This window comes from Hemiscyllium ocellatum, chromosome 23, assembly GCF_020745735.1.
Source record: "Hemiscyllium ocellatum isolate sHemOce1 chromosome 23, sHemOce1.pat.X.cur, whole genome shotgun sequence".
In the NCBI taxonomy this organism is placed as follows: Eukaryota; Metazoa; Chordata; class Chondrichthyes; order Orectolobiformes; family Hemiscylliidae; genus Hemiscyllium; species Hemiscyllium ocellatum.
Genome location: NC_083423.1, coordinates 11,105,115 through 11,123,623, shown reverse-complemented (window position 1 = coordinate 11,123,623; position 18,509 = coordinate 11,105,115). Strand labels below are relative to the sequence as shown.

The 18,509-nt window shown below is 42.9% G+C and overlaps 1 protein-coding gene across 20 annotated transcripts in view; it reads right to left on the bottom strand.

Annotated features, from left to right (window-relative positions):
- celf2 (cugbp, Elav-like family member 2) overlaps positions 1-18,509 on the bottom strand; it is an 850,872-nt gene that overhangs the window by 592,880 nt on the left and 239,483 nt on the right. Inside the window, exon 1 of one of the 20 annotated variants that reach the window (XM_060842681.1) lies at positions 4,739-4,757. The exons of the other annotated variants lie outside the window; for them this stretch is intronic. The gene's annotated coding sequence lies outside the window, so the exon portion shown is untranslated. Of the gene's footprint in view, positions 1-4,738; positions 4,758-18,509 lie in introns of those variants that run through there. 20 annotated transcript variants of the gene reach the window in all.

Below are 18,509 nucleotides of genomic sequence, written 5' to 3'. Positions count from 1 at the left end.
TTCAGCCCTTTGTGTCCACATCAACCCTTGAAATAGCATCCCACCCAGACCCATCCTATCCCTGTAACCCTGCATTTCTTATGGCTATTCCACCTAACCTGCACATCACTGGTCACTATGGGCAAATTAGCATGGCCAATCTAATTAATGTGCACATCTTTGGACCGTGAGAGGGAAACCCATGCAGACAGAGGGAGAACGTGCAAACTCCACACAGATAGTTGCCCGGGTGGAATCGAACCTGGGTCTCTGGCACTGTGAGGCAACAGTGCTACCTACCCCAACATCATTGTGTCATTCTCTTCACATGACTTTGAAGTAAGATTTAAACAGAAACCCCTTTCTCAGCAAGGTGTAAACGCTCCTATGGCTGAATAACAGAGGAGATCGTTATAGTGTCTTGACCAATAAGTAATCCCTTAAACAACACCACATAGAAATCTGACCTCTACCACATTCCTGTTTGTGGGAGCCTGCTGAGTATAAATGGACTGCTCTGTTTCCTACATTTCAAGAATGATTGTACCTGAGAAGTATCCCATTGGCTGTAAAGCACTTTGGGACTTTATTGTAGTCACTGTTATTTTGTCAGCAAATATTAGAGCCAATTTGAAATCAAACGCAGGAGGTTCCTTGCCTGTGGCTCCATAATTAACAACAGAGACACATTTACTCATTAAATCACCGAGCAGCTGGAGAGCTGGGTGATCCCATTTCCAACGCTAATGAAAGCTTGGATGAAATGCATGAGGACATTAGCGTCTCTTCATACCTTGCCATTTTATTTTTTCCGATAGCTGTGTAATCAATATATTGCCACATCTGTGTCCTGCAAATGCTAAATCAACCACAGCTAAGCATGAACTGGAAATTATTGCAATTATATTCAGCTCAATATTAAAAAAAACTTCAAAAGACATTTCTCACATGAATTAATTATTAAGAGGCTGCTTTTCGTTCACCATCTTGTCTTTCATCAATTATCCAATAAGGAAATAATATCATTTGAATAGAAACCATAAGGCACTCGGGTGTTTTCCTACTTTTCCTGGTGGTGGAAATTAAATAAAGATTTGTGCACTTTGTATCTCTCACTGTGTCTCACACCTCCACACACACACCATGGGTGCTGGGGATAAAAATAAGCACTACCGCAGTTAGGCGGTAGTGTGGGGGTTAATAAATTAAAATTAAAAAAAGAAAAAAAAAGAGTAAAAAAAAAATAACCAGGAGAATCACGCAGTATTGCCCCCTGATGTGAAGGGCACTGCTTGTCACTGGCCACTCGGGTGTTTTCCCTAAAAAAAAAGAAAAAAAAAAGAAGATAAACCATAAGGCCATAGGACACAGGAGCAAAATTAGGCCATTCAGCCCATTAAGTCTGCGCATACATTCAATGAAATCATAGCTGATCTGATGACCCACAACTCCACTTTCCACGCCACCGTACTGATTCACAGTCCAAGTGCCTGGGTTCAAGCCTCACCTGCTCCAGAGTGCAACATGTTGATTAAAAATATCAAGAACAAACCAATTTTTGGAACTAGGAGTTCCTAACCTCAACCACCTCACCAAATCTGCTTTAGCACTGGAACTCCTGATCAATTATTCCTGAAGAAGAGAATTACATTGCACTCAGAACTGCCCTTCAGCCCAATGTCCCCCTCATGAATTCTGCGATTCTAAGGTATCAAATCCATTCATAATCTTCATCTGTTCAGCCCTCTGCTGGAGGAACAGAATTGCTAACATTGCTCGGGTGTCTTCCAGTATGTTTCAACACCCGCGTGGATCTTTCAATCATTTGGCTTAGTCAAACAGCTTTTCCTCAATCTCACATTTCGAGTGTTCAAAACAGAAAAGTATCTTAAAGTCATAGAGTCACAAAGATGTACAGCACGGAAACAGACAATTTGGTCCAATTCATCCATGCCGACCAGATAGCCCAACCCAATCTAGTCCTACTTGCTCGTACCCGGCCCATATCCCTCCAGACCCTTTCTATTCATATACTCATCCAAATGCCTTTAAAATGCTGCAATTGTACCAGCCTCCACCACTTCCTCTGGCAGCTCATTCCATACATGTACCACCCTCTGCGTGAAAGAGTTGCCCCTTAGGTCTCTTTTATATCTTTCCCCTCTCACCCTAAACCTATGCCCTCTAGTTCTGGACTCCCCGACTCCCAGGGAAAAGACTTTGTCGATTTATCCTATCCATGCCCCTCATAATTTTGTAAACCTCTATAAGGTCAACCCTCAGCCTCTGACGCTCCAGGGAAAACAGCCCCAGCCTGTTCAGCCTCTCCCCGTAGCTCAAATCCTCCAACCCTGGCAACATCCTTGTAAATCTTTTCTGAACCCTTTCAAGTTTCACAATGTCCTGATAGGAGGGAGACCACTCCTGGATTAATGATTCCTTTCTCCTTGGTTCCCTCACAAGAGTGCCTAGGACATTCATCTTCATTTCCTGGAGATTTCAGGATACTTGTGGCAACCTCACCTGGGTGGCAGGCAGTTCTATACTTCAGGCTGATTCTAAGCTCCCTGAAGTTTGTACCCCTTTTTAAAATCCCCCTCCTTGCAAGAAACAATTCCCATCTTTTAGACCCAGCCACTACTTAATCTTCTTCTTCAGCTCAGCATCTCCTTTCCTTGTGTTTTTAAATCCGCCTTTATGGCAAACGATTTTTCTGTTCGTCAGTGACTTTTTCCTGGTCGTTTACTTCATCAATCCGCCACCCTTCATACAGAAAGAAGTTCTGTATGACTCACTTCTTCCCTGTTTTTTTCAAAATGTATGCTGCAATACCCCCATGGGATACTGCAAACGTTCGAAAAGAAAATCTTCTTTCCCTGCCAACTTTCTCCACAAATTTTCTTCCCTGAGTTTTGGGTTTTGGCTGCGTTGGCAATTCAGCGAAGAATATTCTAACACCCGAAGCTGATTTCGTAGCGAGCTGACATCCAGACACGTGTATTTCCAGCAGAATGCCCAGAGATGATTACCCAAAGTGGAAATCCTGGATGATTTTCCTCTGCCCAACTCAAAGCCATGGAGGGCGAGGTGCAGATTGTAAGTGCTGCCAACTAATAAAAGCAAAAAGGACCAGCAATCCAACCCTTAGAGCTTTCCACTCTGTACAATCCCTCTAGTCTTTGCAGCAAAATCTCATGTTTGGCCACAAGCCACAAAGGAATCCACAACACATTAAACATTCCCGATGAAGGGCTTTTGCCCAAAATGTCGATTCTCCTGCTCCTCGGATGCTGCCTGACTTGCTGAGCTTTTCCAGCATCACACTCTGATCTCCAGCATCTGCAGTCCTCACTTTCTCCTAACACACTAAACAGCCCATTCTACCCAATGATACTGGCATTTCCTCTGCTTAATGCACTTTTTCCTCTTGAAAATTCCTCTCTGGGTTGGGGTGTCACTGGCATTTACTGTCCATCCCGAATTGATCTCAGGAGTGTGATGGTGAGATACCTTCTTGAATCACTGAAGTATGTGTGTTTCAGTGCTGCTGGAGATGGGATTGCTACCTTTCCATTACTGTCTCAGGGTCACAGGAATGATCATCAGGATGGAGGGGTACAGGTGGCGTTCTTGTGCAGCTTCTGCCCCTGTCCTTTTTGGTGGTACAGGCTTGGAAGGCGCTGTCGAAGGACTCTTGGTGCATTTTGTAGACAGAGCACAGTGAACCAGAGAGGTAGCAAGTCAGTCTCAAACAGAGGGACTGGCCAAGGAGAAGACCTCTTTGGCCAAGGTTTTGGTCTCCAACGACAGATGTCTTCTACAAACATTTCATCAACCATTTCACCAACCTCATCCCCAAAGATTGCGCAGATAGAGTCAAAAAGTTATTCTTTTTAAAAATTTATCGATAAGTTGATGACAAACTACCACATTGGAGGGGAGGAATTGGTGAGAAAGCAAGATGGCAGTCTTAATATTACACTTTGACAAGTGCGAACTACTAAAGAGCTGAACCTCTGCCTTTCACGCTGCGTTGTACAATTTTGTGAAGAACTGGATTTTCACCAGGATGAGCCTTTTACTGCAGTGGTGTGCAGTTGGAAAGTACAGAAAGTTTGGGTTTTTTAGGCCAAAAGTCTGGAGTAAACAGAGCTCCATAAAAATTAAACATGCTATGGCCAAAAAATGTTAGGGACTGACTGGTGCATAAGTTGAACCATTATTGATATCTGTAAACAATGTGGCTCAATGTCAAATCTGCTTGGTAATGTCTCCAGGGAGTGGCTTGGGGCATCTCACTAAATCAAAAGATACCAGAAATATACTAGTGGTTTTGATGATCTCATGGAACAAACAGATAGATGTAATTGCTACATCTCCCTGGACTACCTTGTGAATGGTCTGTCGTCCAGTCCACTTGCTGAACTGGTTTAGGATAGATTAGGGCATGGGAAAATCAACCAATACCCTCTTCAGACACATTGCACACTCCAGAAACTGTGGGTTAGGGTCACAGGGGTCTTTGACATGGCCTTCATTCTTTGTCAACAATGGTCGCTACCCTTTGTTTAACCTTCGCTTTATGGCATACACACTGGGTTGTGCTCAAGGGAACTAAGTCAACCTTAAAACATTTTTAATGCACTAAATCATTTAAAAAGATATCAGGCACATGGGCTGTCAGTGTGCCATTTCCTTTGTACCTGTGTTAGCATAATAAAAAAATTTACAATTCAAAACGAGCTTGGAGGGCATTTACCTCTCTGTTCCAGGGTTGCCAATCACACATAGTGTGGAATAAATTAATGCATTCTGTGCCGTTGGCACTTGTACGTCATGTCCTGAAAACTTGGCAAAACTTGCATAAGCTCAAGCATCAAGATCTGATTATGCTGAGGGTGTGGACACACATGACCCAACAATGGACAGGGCCTCACCAAAACCATTGGAATCTGCAGAGAAAAACATATTTCTTACTTTGTTATTCTTACCCAATACGTTTTGTCTTGCAAAGCCCTCAACTCTCCATCTTTGTTTGTCAGTGCTATAAATCAGCACACACTGTCCAGACAGAAGACAGCTTTGTCGGGTCAAAGACGTTAAGTGCTGTCTATATTTACATGTGTCAGTTATGGCTCAGCTGCTTGGACTTTTGCCCAAGGTTTGTTTCAGGTTCCACCTCAGAAACTCGTACTCTAAACCTTAGTGGCCATTGCAGTGCCGTGCTGAGAGAGTCCTGCAACAGAAGGTGCTAATGTTTGCCCAAGATATTACACACAAAATGGTTATTAAGAGAAAAAGCGAGGTAACCCTGCGAACAACACAAGACAATAAAGACTTTGACAAACATCACACTGCTGTATCCAGCAGCTTACTGTGTGCTGATTGGTTGATATGTTTCCTACAATAAGCACTTCTAAAATATTGTATTGGCTGTAAAGCACTTTGGGACATTGTTTGGCAAATCCTTGATTGTGTAGTTTGATGCAACTTGAGGTGTTTGGGTCCAAAACATACTGGTTGAGGAGAAGGCAAATTTATGAACTGACTTCAAGCTTTGACTTTCATTACTGTTGACTCACGAGGCTCCGATCTTACAATTACTTTGGATAAAGGACTGCTCGATCTTCCTGTGTACACATCCTTGTACTCTCAAGACATCCTAGAGAGTTCTAGTCTAGTGTAGCAATCTGATTCAGTCTTTTACAATCTTCCAATTCTGCCCACAGTGATATTTGTGGTCAAGATGTGCCACTGCAGTGAGAAAGCATTGCCCCTTAGATGTGACACATTTGCTGCAGAGAATGCGTGAAAGTGCTTGTTCAGGAGAATTGGGGGCATCTGTTCTTAATGTCAATGGATTGGTGTAAATAAGGTGATAACAGTTGTTCACCTGTGGAATGTGTGGCAGTACTTCCTTCTCACGCCAGAGGCTGGAGGCGTGCATATTTCACAGTATGGTGTCAGATAACTAAATTGCTGGTTTATATCAAAGACTCTCAACAAAACTCATCCTCAATAGGAAAAGAAATTATAATTTAATAAGCTGAGTGAAAAATGCATGTAATAGAACCAATCCTGATACATTTTCATGTATACCACACTGAGCAATTTGAATTTATGAACCTCAGTTTCCTCATCTTGACAATGCTGGAATGAGAATGACTCATTACCCTTACAGGGCTAGGAAAAAACTGACGTAGTAAGGAAGTTGGAAAATGTTTATGTGTAAGTGACAGAGAGAAAACGTTCTTCTGTAAATTCCATTCACTGACTGAAGGGTTCAAGGAACACACACAGAAAGAGAGAGAGAGAGAGAGGGAGAAAGAGAGAGAGAGAGAGAGAGAGAGAGAGAGAGAGAGGATGGAAGCTGGTGAAAAGTTTAACCCTTTATGGTCTGATTTGAGTGAACATTGGCTTGTAATAGATTAAATGTTTGTGTGTTGTTCCCTGGAACTTGAGATGTGGGAATGTTATGAATTTAAATTGCATCTGGGAATCTAAGATGATTTTTTAAAAAGCCATTTTGTCGGACAATGATATTGGACATGTTAGCTGAGCAAGGTTACCTCATGACCTTTCCTTCTAGTTTAGACTAGCCCCTCATTATGATATACTGTTAAAAGGGAAGGTTATCCAACCAAAGCAATCGGCCATTTGGCCTGGTTTGATCAGGGTTCCCACTTTGATGTGCATGTAGCCTAATTAGTCAAGCGTACACAGACCTGTCAATGAGTTTCTCTTCCTCTGTAAACTTTTGCCATTTTATTGCTGCTTATCTGATTGAGGACATGTGGCGTTTTTGTAATTTTAATACCAAATTCCGTTTAAAGACAGCTTGTTTGCAGCAATAAAGGGAGTAGCCTGAGCGAGGTCCCGGGGGTAAGAGTTGGCGCTGCTACTCTGTGAAAGGTTTCAGAACCGGAGCTCAATCCTGGCTTGTAGGTATCTGTGTTATAGTGTAAAGTTGATGCCATTGGTAAATAAAGGTAATAATTTAAACTAAACTGCCTATAAGAATTTTATATTCCTGACCACCACAGAGTGCGATCTCTAGGATGAACCAAGAGAGGCTTATAGGTTGAGTCCATCAGGGATTCCCTGAGCTATCTCGAATAGGGACTTTAACACTAGCATCATTGCACGGGTGCTTTAGAGGTCCTGAAGCTCTCAGACATTATAAAATTAAAGCCTCTTCTGTGCAGTGGTAGTATAGCCAGGTCTGGGTCAAAAAGCTTTGGTTGATGCCCCACCTAGTCCAGAGGTAGGCCATAACACATATGAAAGGATTGATTGAAAGGTCTGCAAGTCTTTTACTCTTTCCATTTTTGCAATGCTGTACATTTTTTCAAATTTCAAGTGGGAAGTGGTAGTCCCCCATGCCACCTTACTGGAATTTTAACATCAAGAATACCAAAGAAATAAGTCCCAATTTTCTTAAAATGTGGCTTCATGGGCAAAGATTTAAAATTACATGCATCAGGGGTCTTCCCCCTGCATTAACAACTCTTCAACTCTGATCAGACAGTGCTCATGGACAGTTTCTGAATTGTTTTGGGCTTAATGTTATGCCTCTGTCCCCTCCATAAACCTTACACTGGGTGGGGGAGCAGGGGAAAACTGTCTGCTTAGCTTTTGAGTGAATAAAATGGACTGCAGTCCAATAACCCATGGGGGTAAAAAAGGGGGAGGCGTGGCATTACTTGTCAAAGACAGTATCACAGCAGTGGAATGGACGATGGAAGAGGACTTGCCATCTGAGGTAGTTTGGGCTGAGGTTAGAAATAGGAAAGGTGAGGTCACCCTGTTAGGTGTTTTCTACAGGCCTCCTAATAGTCCTAGAGAAGTAGAGGATAATATTGCGAGGATGATTCAGGAAAAGAGTGAAGGTAGCAGGGTGGTTGTTATGGGGGACTTTAACTTCCCAGATATTGACTGGGAGAGCTATAGCTCGAGTTCATTAGATGGGTCGGTGTTTGTACAATGTGTGCAGGAGGGTTTCCTGACACAATATGTCGACAGGCCAACAAGAGGGGAGGCTATATTGGATTTGGTTCTAGGTAATGAACCAGGCCAGGTGTTAGACTTGGAGGTAGGTGAGCACTTCGGGGACAGTGACCACAACTCGGTGACTTTTACTTTAGTGATGGAGAGGGATAATCGTGTGCCGCAGGGCAAGAGCTATAGCTGGGGGCAGGGAAATTATGATGCAGTGAGGCATGACTTAGGATGTGTGGATTGGAAAAACAGGCTTCAAGAGAAGAACACTAATGAGATGTGGGGAGTGTTCAAGGAGCAGCTACTGCGTGTCCTCGATAGGTATGTACCAGTCAGGCATGGTGTAAAGGGCCTTGTGAGGCAGCCGTGGTTTAGTAAGGAATTGGAGTCCCTTGTGAAAGGGAAGAAGGCGGCATATGTAAAGATGAGGCGTGAAGGTTCAGTAGGGGCGATTGAGAGTTATAAGGTAGCCAGGAAGGAGCTAAAGAGGGAGCTAAGAGAAGCGAGAAGGGGACATGAAAAGTCTTTAGCTGGTAGGATTAGGGAAAACCCAAAGGCTTTCTATAGGTATGTCAAGAATAAAAGGATGACTAGGGTAGGTATCGGTCCAGTCAAGGATAGTAGTGGGAAGTTGTGTGTGGAGGCGGAGGAGATTGGAGAGACATTAAATCAGTACTTTTCATCAGTATTCACTCAGGAACAGGACACTGTTGCTGATGTGAATATGGAATCACAAATAATTAGAATGGATGCCCTGGAAATATGCAGGGAAGAGGTTTTGGGAATATTGGAAAGGATGAATATAGATAAGTCTCCTGGGCCTGATGGCATTTACCCCAGGATCCTATGGGAAGCTAGGGAGGAGATAGCAGAGCCATTGGCCTGGATTTTTATGTCGTCGTTGTCAACAGGAATAGTACCAGAGGACTGGAGGATAGCGAATGTGGTCCCATTGTTCAAGAAAGGGAGTAGGGATAGCCCTAGCAACTATAGGCCAGTGAGTCTGACTTCAGTGGTGGGCAAAGTCTTAGAGAGAATGGTAAGGGATAAGATTTATGAACATCTGGGTAGGAATAACGTGATCAGGGATAGCCAGCATGGTTTTGTGAAGGGCAGGTCGTGCCTCACAAACCTTATTGAGTTCTTTGAGAAGGTGACCAAGGAAGTGGATGAGGGTAAAGCAGTAGATGTTGTGTATATGGATTTTAGTAAGGCGTTCGATAAGGTTCCCCATGGTAGGCTAATGCTAAAACTTCGGAGGTATGGCATTGAGGATACATTAGAGGTTTGGATTAGGAATTGGCTGGCTGGAAGGAGACAGAGGGTAGTAGTTGATGGATTATGTTCATCTTGGAGCGCAGTTACTAGCGGTGTACCACAAGGATCTGTTTTGGGACCATTGCTTTTTGTTATCTTTATAAATGATCTAGAGGAAGGACTTGAAAGCTGGGTAAGCAAGTTTGCGGATGACACAAAAGTCGGTGGAGTTGTGGATAGTGAGGAAGGAAGTGGTGGGTTACAGCGGGATATAGATAAGTTGCAGAGCTGGGCGGAAATGTGGCAAATGGAATTCAATGTAGCTAAGTGCGAAGTCGTTCACTTTGGTAGGAATAACAAGATGATGGATTACTGGGCTAATGGTAGGCTACTTGGTAGTGTGGATGAGCAGAGGGATCTTGGTGTCCATGTACACAGATCTCTGAAAGTTGCCACCCAGGTAAATAGTGCTGTGAGGAAGGCATATGGTGTACTGGGCTTTATTGGCAGAGGAATTGAGTTCCGGAGTCCTGAGGTCATGTTGCAGTTGTATAAGACTCTGGTGCGGCCTCATCTGGAGTATTGTGTGCAGTTTTGGTCGCCATACTATAGGAAGGATGTGGAAGCTTTAGAACGAGTGCAGAGGAGGTTTACCAGGATGTTGCCTGGAATGGTAGGAAAATCTTATGAGGAAAGGCTGAGGCACTTGGGGCTGTTCTCATTGGAGAAGAGAAGGTTTAGGGGAGATCTGATAGAAGTGTATAAGATGATTAGGGGTTTAGATAGGGTAGATACTAAGAACCTTTTACCGCTAATGGAGTCAGGTGTTACTAGGGGACATAGCTTTAAATTAAGGGGTGGTAGGTATAGGACAGATGTTAGGGGTAGATTCTTCACACAGCGGGTTGTGAGTTCATGGAATGCCCTGCCCGTATCAGTGGTGAACTCTCCTTCTTTATGGTCATTTAAGCGGGCATTGGATAGGCATTTGGAAGTTATTGGGCTAGTATAGGTTAGGTAGGATTCGGTCGGCGCAACATCGAGGGCCGAAGGGCCTGTACTGCGCTGTATCCTTCTATGTTCTATGTTCTATGTTCTAACCCAGCGAGGAGTCTGCTTCTTAAAGAAAAATAAAATGCTGAGCAAAACAAAATAAAATTACTGAAATATTTATGATTAAAGCAGAATTTGGTACAGTTTCCCAGTTTGCAATCTAGAGAGCAATAGTTAAGAATTAATTACAGGTCCTTGAAAAGGCTATATTGACACTTCCATAGCACACAGAACCTTTGAGATGAAGACAACCATGTTTCCTATCCACTAGGACATTGTACCTTCAGAAAGGGTGTGTGACTTCTACTCATCAATTCCCAGCTCCCCATCAGTTCTTGTAACACAATGGAACCAAATCAATGATTTATGAGCAGCATGAGTCTGAGCTGCTGCATATAACAGCAGATATCATAATTACCAGGTAAATTATTCAGCCTGATCAATCATCATTTTCTTTTAAACTTTCATCTCACAAACTTTAGAAGCTGGTTTCAATTGCAGTGCTGTTTTCTTTTGTCTGTAAAAGCATGGATAGAGACAACTAAGGTTTTGGAACTGGCACAGAAATACTGGGCACTCCTGCTGTTTAGATCAGGTCAGAGAGAACCTTGGTTACACATATCAACTGCAGCAAGCTACCTTCAACAATACAACACTCTTTCAGTGCGGTACCAGACTAAGGGTTGAACCCATAACATTGAAATTGAGTGGTGAAAATGTAACTCTGGGTCAAACCCTTAATCCACACAGTAACCTCAAAATGGTCATCCATAAGTATCCACTCAATTATTTGGTTAGCATTTAGCATATGCAATCACACAAGAAGTGTAGTACAAGGTTCAGGTCAAAAAAATAGTGCATTTCCTGTGCTGTCCTCACTGCAACATTTGAGATTTAAAAGCATTGAACATGTAAATGCATTGCTGATTCACTTGTTTTGTGTTTTCTTTGTTCAGTAATGTGTATTTCATTCATGGGATGTGACAAGAAAGCTGCTGTTCCTGGTGAATTTCTGCAGGGTATCTTGTGGATGATACACACTGCTGTAACAGTACATTCAATGACAAAGGAAGGAAGTATTGAAGACAATGGATGGAGTATCAAATGGCTGGGTTTTGTCCTGGATGGTCTTCAGCTCAATTGTTGCCTTCATCTCAAAGGTTCTGTGTGCTATGGGAGTATCAATATAGGAAGAGAAAGTGAGGACTGCAGATGCTGGAGATCAGAGCTGAAAATGTGTTGCTGGAAAAGTGCAGCAGGTCAGGCAGCATCCAAGGAACAGGAGAATCGACGTTTTGGGCATAAGCCCTTCTTCAGGAATGAGGAAAGTGTGTCCACCTTTTATCTTAGCCTGCTGGACACACTTACCTCATTCCTGAAGAAGGGCTTATGTCCGAAACGTCGATTCTCCTGCTCCTTGGATGCTGCCTGACCTGCTGCGCTTTTTCAGAGTGTCAATATAGCCTTTTCAAGGAGCCTTAATTAAGTTTTAATTGTTGCTCTATAGATTGCAAATTGGAAAACCGTACCAAGTTAATCCTCACTATTCCAGTATTTTTTTCCCTCTACCTCCTTTTTGTTTTGCTCAGCATTTTATTCTTCTTTAAGAAGCAGACTCCTCACTGGGTTATTATTCTGCAGTCTCTTTTATTCACTTAAAATCATTCAGGCTCACACTAATAACTTGTGCCTTATAGACTGTGGGCAGACTTTGGGAAAATAGAAGGAGAGTTGCTCACTGCTGAATTCTGAGCTTCTGATCTGTTCTTGTAGCCACAGCTTTGCTGTGGCTAGTTCAGTTCAGCTTCTGGTCAATGGTAATGTCCAGGATATTGAAGGTGGAGCATTCAGCAATGGCAATATCATTGAACATCAAAGGGTGATGATTAGATTCTCTCTCTTCTTGAATATAGTCATTGTCTGGCACGTTTGGTGAGAATGTTACTCGTCACTTATCAGCCCAAGTATGAATGTCATCCAGGCCTGCTCTATTTGGACATGTACACCTTCACTATCTGAGGAGTCAGGAATTTTGCTGAATATTGCATAATCAACAACCGACCTTATGGTGGAGGAAAGGTCATTGATGAAGCACCTGAAAGTGGCTGAACCCAGAACACGACGCTGAGGAACTCCTGCAGAAATGTCCTGTGGCTGAAATGAGTGATCTCCAACATCCACAACCACCTTACTTTGTACCAGGTATGACTCCAGCCAGCAGAACTCCTTCACCCACCCCCTGATTCCCAATGATGTCGAGTCAGTCTCCTGGCATAAATGAATTGAGTTATGAACATATCTGATAAGCTTACCTGGGGTACATATTTGCAATGTGGATGACAGTGATTATTACTCAACCCTTAACAACTATTCATTCAAGTGGATTTCTTGCCCGCAGAAGCTTAGTGTGAAGTAGGGTCACTTTGAACAGGATTAGTCTGGATTGCTGAGTGTCGGCGGCCTGGTATTGGGGCTGTGTATCCATTAGGCAGAAGGTGGTGGTGAGTTCAAAACCCAATCCAGGGACTTGAGCATAAACATCGACACAAACCTACCTCTGCCTTCCTGACGTTTTTACATGGCATTGCATGGTGGCTCTGACAGCCCTCTCAGCTGAGAACAAATTATAGAATTGCTGCAGCACTGGAGGCCATTCAGCCCATTGCACCTTCACTGGTCCCGCTACTGGCTCTGCTATCTGGTGCTAGTCTCCTGCCTTTACCCCTCAATACCCTTCCTATCCATATAATCAGTCAAATAACTGGTGTGGTGCTGGAAAAGCACAGCAGGTCAGGCAGCATCCGAGGAGCAGGAAAATTGACGTTTCGGGCAAAGTCTTTTGTCTCGACTCTAATCTCTCACATCTTAAGCCCTTGCTTTCGCCTATCCATTTAATCATCCAATTGAACCTGGCTCTACACCTTTCTAGGCAGTATATCCCATGGTCTAACTGCTTGCAGTATTTTCCCATTTTGTCCTTGTTTCTTTGCACATCTCTTTAAAATAACCTGATGGCACGACTTACTGAAAGGGATCTTCTCAAATGTTCAGGCCAACATGTTGTCCCCAGTCCACAAAAAAAAACATTACCACGTTGCTGATTGTGGGACTAAGGCTGCCGATATTACATCAATGCATGCATTTCACTTGATAATTTATAAAACATTTGATAACTTAGAAAACATTTTGGGCACTGACATGTTGAAAAGTGCTACACCCTTTCTCCTCTGAAGCAACACTCGTGAACCAATCGAGCTTTTGCAAAAGTAACCTGAAAGTGCACGGGGATGTTTCCTGATGCTAAATAACAATTTAAATTCAATTCAATGAGTAATTACGCAGTTTAACATTGTGAGGTTGAAACTCTCAACCTCCATGGTACCAGTCCACTCCCATAATCCCTGCACGATCAAACCCCATATCATAAGTTCAGGTAATGTTCGCTTTGATGAGCCATGAGTCTGTAGTTAAACCGCTCATTAGTCTGCACTGCTACCTCTTTGATCATATTATTTAATTCCATTACCTTTTATTGAAGTAATCACTTCTTAATGAGCCTAACGCTGGTTCTTTAGTTTTGGAAGGTTATGAAACAGATCCGAAATTGACAAACACACCAGTTCAGCCAAGCCATCTCATTCTGATATGATTATATTCACTGTGGGACATGGATGCACTGGCTGGCCCAGCATTTTTTGCCCATCCTTAGTTGCCCCTCGAGAAGGTGGTGGTGAGCTGCCTTCTTGAACCGTTGCAGTCCATGCGCTGTAGGGAGACCTTAAATGGCTTTAGGGAGGGAATGCTGGGATTTTGACCCAGTGATACTGAGGGAATGGCAATAAATTTTCAAGACAGAATAGTGAATAACTTGGAGGGGAACTTGCAGGTGGTGGTATTCCCATGTACTGCTGCCATGTACTGTGGGATTGGAATTGGCTGTCTGAGGATCTGTGCTGAGTTTCTGCACTGCATCTTGTTGATGGTACAGATTCTGCTCATGAGCATTGGTTGTGGAGGGAGTAGTTCCTGTGGATGCGGTGCCAATCAAGTGGGCTGCTGTGTCCTGGACAGTATCAAGTTTCTTTAGTATTGTTTTAGCTGCATTCATCCAGGCATGTATGGAGTATATCATGTCAATCCTGCTTTGTGCCTTGTAGATGATAGACAGGCTTTGGGGAGTCAGGAATTATTTGCTGTAGTATTCCAGCTTCTGACCTACTCTTGTTGTCATTGTATTTGTATGGCTAGTCCAGTTCAATTTCTGCTCATTGGTAACCTCTAGGATATTGATAATGGGGGATTCACTGATGATAACACCATTGATGGTCAAGGGATGGTACCTTATTGGAAGACAGTCATTGCCTGGCATTTGTGTGGCAAATGTTATTTGACTGAATGTTATGATGAGAAATTATGTTTGGATATTGGGTCATTTTGCTTCTTTCAATCGCAAGTTCCTTAGCAATGCCTCTGAAAGATGAACTTCGGTTGTAATTAAGGAGTACTTAAGGGATTACACATAATGTTCGAAGTTCTCAACCTGCATTTGTGGTAGGTGAAGCTGTGCTGAAGAGTACAAATTGGGAAAGCTGATCATTTCACCGGTGCCATTTTCACATACACACACACACACACACACACACACACACACACACACACACACACACACACACACACACACACACACGCGCACGGAGGCAAGGCAGCACAGTGCAGGCTAAAACAGATCAACCCAATCTCCCCTCACCCCATTCACCCGCCTTTTCCAATCAGGGCAGCAGAAAGAAACATTCAGCACCCATTTCCCAGCCCAAAGTAGCCATCCCTAGAAATCAGCTAAAATGACAAAAAAGGAATATGGGACCTTTCTGATCTGAAATGCATTTGAAATTCTGTCATGCCATATTTGTATAGGTGTCTGGAACAGTCAAATAAATCACTCTCAAGCCTATTCCACTCAAAATCCTCTATTTTAGCTTGAATAATTCCCAGACTCACTACTCTCCTAAATTTAAATCACTTCCTCTCTACACTGTAAAGCTTTTTTAATCTTTCTACCACTGTCAGCATTTTAGCACTTTGATCTGACTTTAAGCTTGACAAAGCTTGGGAATCTTTTTTTCTGTGGGGTGGCTATCAAACTGAACATAATTTCTGAGTGTAACCCACACACAGTATATCACAAAGCTGAAAAACAGTTTCTGTAGGCTTCCAAGCTACTGTTTTGGCTATAATTCCTCATAATTTGTCAGATGCATTCCACATTATCCAGGCATTGAAAGTCCTGAGGTTATCATGAGTTAATTTTGTTCCAGTTAATATCTACGCCCTACATGTCCCACAGTCATCCAACCAATGTTCAGAAAGGCAGAAGCGCACATCTCATTTGTCTAGCAGTTATATCAATGAACTAAAACTTTCTGAAAATTGTTTTCTCTGTTCTCAGTCTCTCTCCATCCAGATCATTTATACAAATAGAATGGACAGATCACTTCCCCTGCTCCTGGCTGTCATCGCAATGTACTGCTCAGTTCTACATGGTTCTCAGGTTAGAAATACTTCAGAATATAAAAAGAAAAAGAATGAAAGCAACAGAAAAAGTATCCCCAAGGAGCCATAGGTGATGTAAAAAAAGAGTTGCAAACATGAAAGAAAAATAAGGAATTTTACGAGATACAATTGGGACAAAAGGTTTAGATAGGTAAGTGCATGATATTGAATTGCTTGATGACATAAATAGAGGGTTTTTATTGACAGAGAAGGAAGAGGAATCTAAAGAACCACAGGAGATTACAAATATGTTGACAAAATAGACAGACGACACTGAATGATTCCTTTAAAAAAGTGCTCATACCATGTGGGCGTACTGCCCATCTCCAATTGCCTAGGGAAAAAAAATGCCAATGCGCTGCCATCTTGAAATATTACAGTCGTTGAGGTCTACAGAGACCCTCAAAAGGTTATGAGGGGAGGGGGTTCCAAGATTTCCACATAGCAAAAAGGTGAAAGGATGGTTCCAACTCGGGATAGCGCATGGCCCGAAAGGGAACTTGCACGTGTTGGTGTTCATCTGCTGCCCTTGGCTTTCTAGATCACAGGTTTTGGATGGAGCTAACAAACCTTGCTGAGTTGCTGCAATGCCTCTTGTAGATGCTGCAACCGTGCATCACCGGTGAAGAGAGTGATTGTTGAAGAAGGCGGACGGGATGCCAGTCAAGATGGGCGCCTTTGTCTTGCAAGGTTTGAGAGAAAGCAAAATGGGAGAAAATAAGGAATGAGGGCATACACTTCTGTGGAAGGATATTGGGAAGTGTGTTGACTTTGCATGCTGACATAACTGCAGAGTGAAGAGTAATCCCTTATTTTACATCTCTAGTCTTCAAGCACAGATAGATAAAGCAAAAAAAGCCCAAGTCCACATCGACCTTCCGAAGAGCAACCCACCCAGACCCATTCCCCTACATTTACCCGTGACTAATGAACGTTACACTATGGGCAATTTAGCATGGCCAATGCACATCTTTGGACTGTGGGAGGAAACCAGAGCATCCCCCACGCAGGCACAGGGAGAACATGCAAACTCCACACAGACTCCACACTCTGAGGCAGGAATTGAGCCCTGGTCTCTGCTGCTGTGAGGCAGCAGTGCTAACCACTGAGCCACCATGCTGCCACAATACTTTGGATTTTCTAAATAAGGATGTAAAGCAGGAGCCAGGCAGATTAATACGCACCAATAGGAGAGGTCCAGCTACTAAGGGGTCAGTATCCTGGCAACAGTGGGGCCTGGATCTAAGTGCCCAAGGAAATAATGCATAGATATAATCAGCAACAGAGGAGAAATGAAAACGTACAAGTGTGATCCATTGTGACATGATCTGCTTTATGAAGAAGTGGGCTTAGATGTTGCTTTGGCCTTTGCCTTTCATACGTTTTATAAGACCTGACAGAGTGAGCACGTTTCAGAAGGACGCTGAAATGTTGTTAACACCAGATCCCCAAAAGTTTACACTCTGACTCAGTACGGGCACATTTTGTGATAATATTGCAGAAGCTAATGGCTTTGTCACAGTTGGGAACAGTTGATTTTGGGTGTCCAACAATCGAAAGGGTATCAAATCTGCACAAATCACATGGGGTAATTCACAGGATTGAGATCAGGGAAAGCAGTTCTAATTATCCGCATGCAGGGAACATTTCCACATTAACACCAAAAACTTTGCAAAGAATTACTAGATGTTTAAAGATTGAAATGCATTTTGATGAGCTGAAGAGGGAAGAGCAGGTCCCTTTGGAGCCTGGATTTAGAATTGTTGCTCAGAGAATAAGACACAGGACGAGAAACTCTCCCAGAGAGAATTCAAGACTAATGTTTTTACTTTGGAGACCACTGTAAGGGATGATCAGAGAAACACATGAAGAGAGGAAGACAATGGATACAGGTGGCCAGCAAAGCAATGTGATTAGTTTTGAATTGCTCTGGCAAAGAGCCAGCATCGTGACAATGGCACGAATGGTCTCCCTGTCTGCTGCAAGGCTGCCAACATTTGAACACCTTATTTTCCAGCTCTGTTTCCTACTCTGCATTCCTGTGGTTACTTTAACATAATTACAAGTATTTAATGTGGATTCTTTCATGTGGCTCTACCGGGAATCGATTTGTTTATAGTTTTATTTAAAGAAATCAGAGCTGTACTGATTACATCCTCAATTAAAACACTTTCTGATAATTCCTGCAGATGCTCTGTAAGCTGTGCTGCGTTGAGAATCGGCCTTGCACCTGCTCCATTCGGAGAAAAACTTTGTATGGTCTCATTATCATCACAAAACAGCCCCAAGAGCTTTGTGGAGGAGATAAAAGACTTGCATTGATATAGCACCCTTCACAACCTCCAGAAGTCCCAAAAGCTCTTTCCATCCACATGAAGTACATTGAAGTGTAGTTATGAATGTAACATGGCAGCCAATTTGTGGAAAGCAAGCCAACACTAACAGCAATATGATAATGACCAGCTAATCTGACTGAAAGATAAATAAGATCAGTCAGGTCATTGGGGATAACTCTCATACTCATAAACCAAGGGGTCTTTTCTATCCACCCAAGCCAGCAGACACAGCCTTGGTTTTATGCCTCATCAAAATGAAGGCAGTGCAGCATTCCCTTAAACTACACTTGGTGTCGACACCATGACAAGGCAAGAGAATGGAGTTGAGAAACAGAT